Genomic DNA, 9,435 nt, shown 5'->3' with positions numbered 1-9,435 from the left:
CTGGATCCCAAGAGTGTCAAATGCAATTTCCTTGGTTATGGGGATGCAGGCAAGATGGGTTACCGTCTCTGGGTAGGCGCAAAAAGTCATCCGCAGTGATGATGTAGTCTTCCATGAAGACAAAATGCATAGGCAGCCTGAGAGAGTTGTTGAGATCCGCAGGGTCATATTTCAAGAGGAGCCAAGAGCTCCCGCACAGCTAGTTGGATAGCCTACAAATGCAGCAGATGCTCATGGTCAGGGCGTTGGACAGATAGCAAAGCCTAGACGTCCACCTGATAGATTTCAGCCCTCGATGCATTATGTCTTGGTTACAGATGCAGGAGAGCCTTTCACCTATGATGAGGCTATGTGCAAGGGTGACAGTCACTCCTAGGAGAGGGCTATGCAGTCTGAGATAGACTCCCTACATAAGAATGACACTTGGGATTTGGTTTCCTTGCCTATGGGCAAGAAGGCTTTGCTATGCAAGTGGGTGTACAAGCTAAAAAGTATGCCTGGACACCCCAAGCTGGCATACAAGGCTAGATTGGTAGCAAAGGGTTTTAAGCAGGAGCATGGTGTGGACTTTGACGAGGTCTTTTCTCCTGTGGTTAAGATGACCACCCTGTGCTTAGTCTTGGCTTTGGTTGCTCAGCTTGACTTGGATTTATATCAGATGGATGTCAAGACAGCTTTCTTACATGGGGACTTGCATGATGAGATTTATATGGAGCAGCCTAAGGGCTTTGCAGAACGTGGCAGGCAGCACCTAGTGTGCAAATTGAAGAAAAGTCTTTATGGCTTGAAACAGGCATCTAGGGAGTGGTATCATAAGTTTGATGCCTTTATGCAATCACAAGGCTACAGTCAGAGTGCTATGGATCCGTGTCTTTACAAGAAGAAAGCCCGTGATGGTTCTTTATTGATTTTGGCACTCTATATGGATGATATGCTGATAGCAGGGAAAGCTCATGATGAGCTAGATGCTCTTAAGGGTCAGCTCAAGAAGAGCTTTGAGATGAAAGATCTGGGACAGGCTGCTCACATACTTGGTATGGGCATTAGACGTGATGACAGGCATCAGGGACTCCTCTACTTGTCACAGAGGGAGTACATTCATAAAGTCCTTGAGCGCTTCCGCATACAGGACGTAAAGCCTATTGGGTGTCCATTGCCTTCTTATGTGAAGGTATCACAGGCTAATTGTCCACAGAGACAGATGAGCAGAGGGCCGAGATGGCCAAGATTCCCTATGCATCTGCAGTGGGCAGTCTTATGTATGCCATGATAGCCACTCATCCAGATATTGCCTTTGGAGTTGGTTGTTGGGGGTAAAGGTGCCCTTGCCTAGCCGCTCGTGTATTACTACACTGACAATCACCGCCACTGCACACTGCAGGTGGCGGACGCCCGTCACCGTCACTTTATTCTTTATTCTTTTAGTGACAGTTTGAATAAAGGAAGGCCCGGTTACACATTGTGACTGTTGGAGTTTCCATTTCTAGTCTCTCCCTTTCTTGCTCTTGCTCTCCCACCATAGCTCTCGAGTCCAACCTTCGATCCATTGCTCCCTTTCATTTTGGTCTATACACGAACTACGTGACAATGTGGTGTGAAGCCAAAGCTCTCAAGCAGGATGATCCCAACAACATGACCCTATTATTGTACGAGAATATCATCACCCATTTTGGCAGTCCTCTAGAGCTCATAAGTGACAGCGGTTCTCACTTTCTTAACAAGATTATGGAAGAATTGACAGAGTTGTACAAGATACACCATCATAAGTCCACACCCTATTACCCTAGAGCCAATGACCGAGTCAAAGTCACCAATTGCATCCTTTGCTTGATCTTGACAAGAATGATTGCTGCACATCCTCGTGATTGGGGTGATTGACTCGCATAGGCCCTCTGGGTGTATAGAATCTCCCATAAGGCTACAAACCCCTTTCCAACTAGTATTTGGAATAGAAGTGTCTTCCCTATTGAACTAGAGCTACCCTCTTTGCATATGGCCATCAAAGAATACTTGGGAGATGATGAATCCTTGCAATGCCATCTCTTACACTTGGAATGTCTAGATGAGACTCGGAGGATGGCCCTACAGTGCATGGAAGCCATGCAAGCTCGTAGAAAAGCCTATCATGACAGCTTCATCAAGTAGAAGGAGTTTAAGGAAGGTGACTTAATCCTAGCCTATGATTTGCGATTCGGCTTGGGCAAGCTTCAACAATGACGGAAGGTACTTTCCGTCAACCCTAGTGGCTGTGTCCAAGTCCAGACATTCGATGCTTCGGATGATCCTTTCCTGATTAATGGCTATCACCTCAAAATGTATCACCCTCCCTCAGGATCCTGACAATCACTATCGATAGCTTCCTCATTCCTTGTACGATGGTCGATACGACTTTACCTGATATTCATAATAGCCCTCTTGCTGATCCATGATGATGTGGCTTCGTTCTGTTAGCCCCTTACATCCACCTTCCACCCCTCCTTGGCTTCCTTTCCATCTGATGCATTAGAGGTGGTGAGGATGGTTCTGATACATGGCATTCCTACCATTCTCCTCTTTCTAAAAGAAAATAAATAAATTATATATATATATATATATCAGTCATGGGAGAAAAGGACATCAGTCCCATTTCTGCTGACCTATTCTTTGAGAAAAGGTGAAAACACCCTCGGGAGTAGGGCAAAAGAAAAGAAAAGAAAAGAAAATACAAAATTATTATCATGGGAGAAAAGGAAGAAATTCTATGTCATAACAGGCCTTGTTCCGAGAAAAGGTGGCACATATCCTTGGATAGGAAGTTGGTTGTGAAAAAGGTGGTAACACCCCGCAATCCAGGGACAACTCAACTACTAGCAGAACTCTTGCAGAAGAAGTTCCAAAGTTGCCTCCCTTGGTGCAATGAATCTTGTAACCTCATCAAGAACTTCTGATTCCTCCAACATACGCTATTTCTCCTATGCAATCCAAGTACATGACGTGTTGGCTACCTCCCTAGGTATGCCTCATCATCAACCAATCCACATTGACATTATCAACAGATGAAGCGATGTTCATTGAAAAATCTTGAGTGATGTGAGCTTTCATCCTAACCAGATGGGGATGTGAATATGGATTTCCCTCTGTATTCATCAACAGAGCGTGAGACAAAGGGTGGGGTGAGTGACCAATCCTTGCCCTTTATATCCAACATAGAGATGAGAAGTGTGAATGGAGAGTTGCACATACGGGATGGGCCTCTCAATGCACAAAGCACAAAATTATTCCTATGCATGGCACTATAAGACTCCCTAGCCTTCCTTCTTGCACTATATGCTAGCATAAGGCGGGATGCACCATTGCACCATCAATTGCGCATAAGGCATACAACCTTTGCACAAGTGGCAGTAAGGATTCAATCAATAGGATGGGATATGAGGAACTCGGTTGCCCTCCTATTATTCTCAACAGAGTGTGAGACAGAGAGGGGGACTGAGTGTGATTGATTTTCCTTTCATCAACTAAGAGGTGAGGATTGAGAGATGTTTCGACACTTGGAGATAGGTATGTTCTCGTTTTCCTATGCACACATGGGACGGGCCTCCTTCGCCATCACTCTACACCTCATTTTGTTTAGTGCTCTACACAATAAGGCTCCTTGGCCTTCCTTCTTGCACCTATGCCAAATAGGTTGGGACGCATGGATGCACCATCAATTGTGCACATTGGCATACTCCCTTTGAACTATTCCCTTTGTCGATTTCTAAACCGGATGTGAGCTATGGGTTTCAATCATTATGCTTCGAGTGACGTGAGCCATGGGGTGAGCGACTGATCTATCATTTCAACATGAGTGACTGTTGAGATTGATTGCTGTCCACCTCGCCATCAATAACCTAACCAACAGTTCAACAACAAAGCTACCTCCTTGGGTACTACTGCATGGTCCTTGCCATGCTGGACGAGTGCGGCATGGAGATCTATGGTACCTTCTGTCGACGACTATAATCCTTCATGTGACAGTGATGGTTTCCCTCGATCATCTACAAATCGGGCCAAGTTTTTCTAACACTACCTCTTTTGATTCCCAGAGTTAGTCATGTTTTAAGTATAGGGACGTATGTGTATGGGTTATGATTCCATGTTAGACCCTTGTCGTGTCGTCAATCTGATTTATCAAGGTCTTAAGTGTGGGGACGCGTCCCTGCGCGTTCGTTATATATACCCTTATGGAAATATTTCTATCAGATGATTTAAGCATATCCAGTCCTGGTTTTAGCCTCATGGGGTCTCTTCCCCACCCACCCCTCCTCTTTTCCACCCGTCTTGGGGTTTTTCGTTGTCCATTTGCCTTTTTCCTTGGTTTTGCTCCTTTTTCATGTGATTCATCCTATGTTTACCAAAATGAAAATCTGACCTTACAACCTTGTTTGTCCCTTTGAATTGGCCACTTTTCCTTTTTACAACCCCTTGTTCCGAGCCATGGATTATGCGTTATTAATTTCTGAAAAATTTTCTGTCCATTTAATGTGTTTCCATGCGAATACACACTTTTTGCTTCAGAACATCGATATGATGTGAGAGCCCTAACCTACACTTGCCCTTAGACATTTTTTCTTTTTACTACCCATCATTCTGATGTCCCGTTTGTCCGTTATTAATTTTTTTATCATTGCGGGTATTTTAGGTGCATTTTTGACTGTTTTTCCATGTGAACCTACCTTTAATTCCCTTAGAATTTAGTTTTGATTTGATAGCCCTATCTGGCTTGGTTCCTTGCATGATTTTTCTTTTTTCCCACCCTAATCCAGCCTATGGATTTTATTTTATTAATTTTTTCGTGCGTTTTTGTGCTTGATTTTTCTGTTTTGTTCCATGTGAACGGCCCCTAATACCCTTGGAATTGTGTTTTAACTTAACAAACCTGTCCCACAAGCTTCCCTTGATATTTTTCCTTTTCGTTGCCCTCCGTTCCGACGCATGAATTTTTCTGTGTTACTTTCACTCTGTTTTCATTGGTATTTTTGCCATTTTTTCCATGCGAACTTGCACTACCATCCCCGGAACCGCATCCGACCTTTCCCATCCTATCGGACCCCTTTATGCAGCCTTTTTTATGTTCAGCTTGCCGGGTTTTGACTGCTGGATCTTTTCGTATTAATTTTTCTTTCCAGTCTTGGGCGCGTTTTCCCTATTGGAACCACGTTTTCATTTGACATAGCTATCCGACACGTTATTTTGTACATTTTTCCTTGTTTTTGTATTTCATTTTGGTCATCAGATATTTTAGAATTAGTTTTTCTATGTTTTTACATTCTAAAATTACGCGTGTTTGCGCGCACACATTCTTAATTCTGGCTTCTTAGGTGCATCGACGCGTACGTCTCGTTGTCCTCCACTTGTGCGTGTTCTGATATGCCCTTTCAGTCCCAACACTGCAAAATTTTTTTACCATCGCCCCTGAACATGCGCGAGACGAGGGCGCTGTTGACAATCATTTATTTCCCAACAAAAAAAAAAACCTTAGTAACCCCCCTACACTGTTTCCTTCCCCTCCCTTAATTTTCCGACCCCCCCCCCCCCCCCCCCCCCCCCCCCCCCCCCGTGTCTATGGTAAGGGGGGGTCTTTCAGGAGGGGAGAGTGGTGATCGACGGCCCCCTTTTTGCCCCCATCACATCCGATCATCTAGGCCGTCGATCACCGTTGACTGCGAAATTCGATCGGATGAATGTCTTGTCGCCCAAGTGCCCGGCTCCGCGCGTGCCCTGCTCCGAATGTGCCCAGCTTTGGAAGTGCCCGGCCCAAAATGTGCCCGGCTCCAAATGTGCCTGGCCCCGAGCGTGCCCGGTCTTGAAAGTGCCCGGATCTTGGGGTGCCCGGCCCCGAGCGTGTCTGGTCTCGGAAGTGCCCGGATCCTGGGGTACCCGGCCCTGCTTTTTCATTTTTAAAAAAAAGGGAACAGAGTTTAAATTCAAATGAAAAAATTGGGCTTGCACCACCTTTGAAGCAACCTAGTACGCGCGCGAAATGCATGGAGAATTCGTGCCAAGCTTGATTCAGCTGGATTCGTGCTTGATCTGCAGAGATGGAGAATGCAGTTAACTGAATTCGTACTTGATCCAGCTCGATGCACTGAATGAATGGATAAGGTATATTTGAAAGCTCGCACCACCTTCGAAGCACCCAACATGCATGGAGAATTCGTGCCTTGATCTGGATGCACTGAATGAATGGATAAGGTACATTTGAATGCTCGCACCACCTTCGAAGCACCCAACATGCATGGAGAATTTGTGCCTTGATCCGGATGCGCTGATGAATGGACAAGGTACATTTGAATGTCTACACCACCTTCGAAGCACCCAATATGCAACATTCATGGAGAATTCATGCCTTGATCTGGATTCGTGTGTGATCTGGATGGAGAATGCAACTGAAATCGTGCTTGTTTTGGATGCACTGAAGGGATAAAGTACATTTGAATGCAAAATGCAATTGAATTCGTGCTTGATCTGGATGCACTGACTGGATAAGGTACTTTTGAATGTTTGCATGGCAATGGATTCGTGCAACGGAATTCGTGCTTGATCTGGATGCACAGAATGGATAAGGTCTGATCGACGATGCATAGAATCAAGCGTTCTGCAAAGAAGGCAACCCCCTTGCTAAGTAAACACATTGTAATCCTTGCAAATGGCAAGCTCCATGGCATATGCTTCTGGAGAGGATCAAATTCCAGCAGACATCATTGACAGCAGTGGAGAAGATTGCATGTCTTTAGATGTATACTCCTCAAATGCTGATTCTGTTTCTGTTTCTGAAAGCAGCGAGGAATCCAATGCAAGGAACAACTCCTTCACAAATGACCATGATGCTTCGAGTGATAACCGCAAATGGCCACACACAAATGTGCCTAACGCGCAAGATTTCCTGTCATCCAAATATTTAGCCTTTACAAGGCCGCTGTATGAGACAATGAGTCAGGATATTACTAGCACAAATCATGCAACCATCGAGAGCTTGAGGCATGCATGTTCGTACAAGAGCATTGATAAACGAAGATGGCGAAAAATAAAAGAGAATGTATGCATTGCTGCGAACCGCCGTTTGTGCTTGAAGTCAAAAGACAAGCTTTACATTGCATGGGTCGAAGAATGGTCTGATATTGTTTGGGATGCTCACTTCAATAGAGACCACGGATGTCACAGGAGCTTGGCTGAAACTCTCAGCTTTCTGAAAAGGCATTGGTGTACAGATATCTTGCATCATGGGATTCCAACAAGCTATGTGACTGCCCTGGTTGATGCTTGTGCTTGTCAAAAAGTGCGCCGTGTATCTGCTGAAGAGTTTAGACATACTTTGCTGGCCCAAGAGAATGCAACTGAGACATTTCAGTGTCGGATAGACGAGGTGCAAGAAGTGTTGGCAGAAATTCAGATCAAGCACAATAGTTGGCTAAGAAAGGGCAGGCCATGGAAGAGAAGCTGCCCGGATGTCAGGTATGAACGGTACGATTGCCATCGTAGCGGTAAGCCCAACAGAAGAGGCACAACTGTGCGAAGACCTAAACAATCCAAGAGATGTGGCTGTCCGTTTCGCATGAATGTGGTTTACAAAACAACGCTTGACAGGGCTACAATATTTCTATACGCAGATCACAAAGGGCATCAGCCGGGTACTCGTAGTGACAGATACAATCTACCCGTGCACGAGAATGTAATGCGTTGTTATGTGGATGATTTGTTTGACGTGGGTTCAATTAAACACGTAGCAAAAATGAGCTCAAAGAAAGAAACATGGCAGATGTCCAGAGTTCCTCTTTTGGATAGGGCAAGACATAGATTCTTTATGATACCAAAAGAGGTTGCCCAACTGGCATACAAGTTGCGGATGGGAAGTCAGGTGTCTGACAATGATTGGGTTTCAATGATGCACAAGGCATATAAGTTGAAGGAGGCTGGCAAGGTGTTGTATGTGCAGCCATATGATCCAACTGCTGAAAATGTGGCAAAGCAACCATTTATTTTGATACTGCAAGACGAGTGGATGTTGGAAATGTGCAAGCGTCTGTCTCCTAACAATGCATGGGCTCTAGATAGCACTTTCAAAACCAATATGTTCGGTCTTCTGTTGTACGCAGCCGTCGCACCAAACCATATTGGGCATGGGATTCCTCTATGGCTCATGCTGTGTTCGGCTGATCCAGGGACTGCACAGGAGATTGCTACACTAACAGTAACCATCAAAGCTGTATTCGCAAGAATGGATCACGTGAGACCAGCGGCTATTGTTATCGACAAGTCTCCTACAGAGTACTCTGCCCTTCTTAATGTCATTGCTGAAGATCCACACTGCTAGCAGTCCCATGATGCTGAAAGGCAGCTGGTAGCATGCAGAATTTTATTATGCTGGTTTCATGTCAAGAAAGCTTGGGTAGAAAACTTGTTGCCAAAGGTTGGAACCGCTGATAGAAACTGCCTGTACCAGAGAATGAGTCAATTAATGCATTGCACAAGTGAGAAAGACTTTGACACATTGTTTGATGCAACCATGCGCAAGTACTCACAGTTTCCAGATGTCACAAGCTACATTTCTCATGGTTGGTGTGGTAGAAGCTCCCAGTGGCGATATATGTGGCCCAAATTTGGGTGATTGTTTTACCATGGAAACGTTGACACGACAAACTTGGTAGAGCGATTGTGGTAGTACATTAAGTACACCTTGCTAGATGGAAGGATCAATCAATCCATAATTGAGCTTGTGCATGCATTGGTTGGTGATAGTCAGACGGGCACAAGGATGGGTGGAACCGCTCTTGAATGGTTCAAGATGAAGCAGGGGATCACAGAGTCGGGCAGACATGCACACAGAGGGGCATCCAAAGACCATGCAAAGCATTTGCAAGGGGGATACCGTATATGCAAGCGCTTCGAACTTGACCCATCTACTGTCCTAGTGGTTAGTGAGGAGTCCATGCTGTTCAAGGTTTTAAGCGAGTCAAACTCGGACATTTGGTACAATGTTTCCGTGCAAGCAAGTTACTGTGATTGCCCTAACCAGACCACAGAATGCAAGCACTTACTTGGGTTAAGACAAATTTTACATACCAAATTCTCACATCTTCGCGATGCTCTTCCTGTGGTTGACCATGTTATGTCCATGCGAGGAGCATTGCCAGCAGTTGGGGTGCATGAAGATGTTGATGCTGACGTGGATATCATGGAATCGCAGAAAGATGCATGTCTATAGGTTGAATTGAAATCAGCGAGCTACGTCGTAGTTTGGAAAGACTTGAGGACGTAGCAACCTCTTTGTCTGCTGCTGATGTCAGGGGCTGTATTGAAAACATGAAAGCATTGCAGAGCCATATAGCTGGATTGCTTGCCCCTGGAACCATTGAGATGCCATCCGGGGGAAGTATTCGGCAGATCCAAGCAAATGTGACAGAGACAAGACTCGGG

The sequence above is a fragment of the Lygodium microphyllum genome, chromosome 12 (assembly GCF_053477565.2).
Source record: "Lygodium microphyllum isolate KBCC chromosome 12, Lygodium_microphyllum_v1.1.10, whole genome shotgun sequence".
In the NCBI taxonomy this organism is placed as follows: Eukaryota; Viridiplantae; Streptophyta; class Polypodiopsida; order Schizaeales; family Lygodiaceae; genus Lygodium; species Lygodium microphyllum.
The sequence above is the reverse complement of the archived record's forward strand: the minus strand, read 5'-3'. Positions refer to the sequence as shown.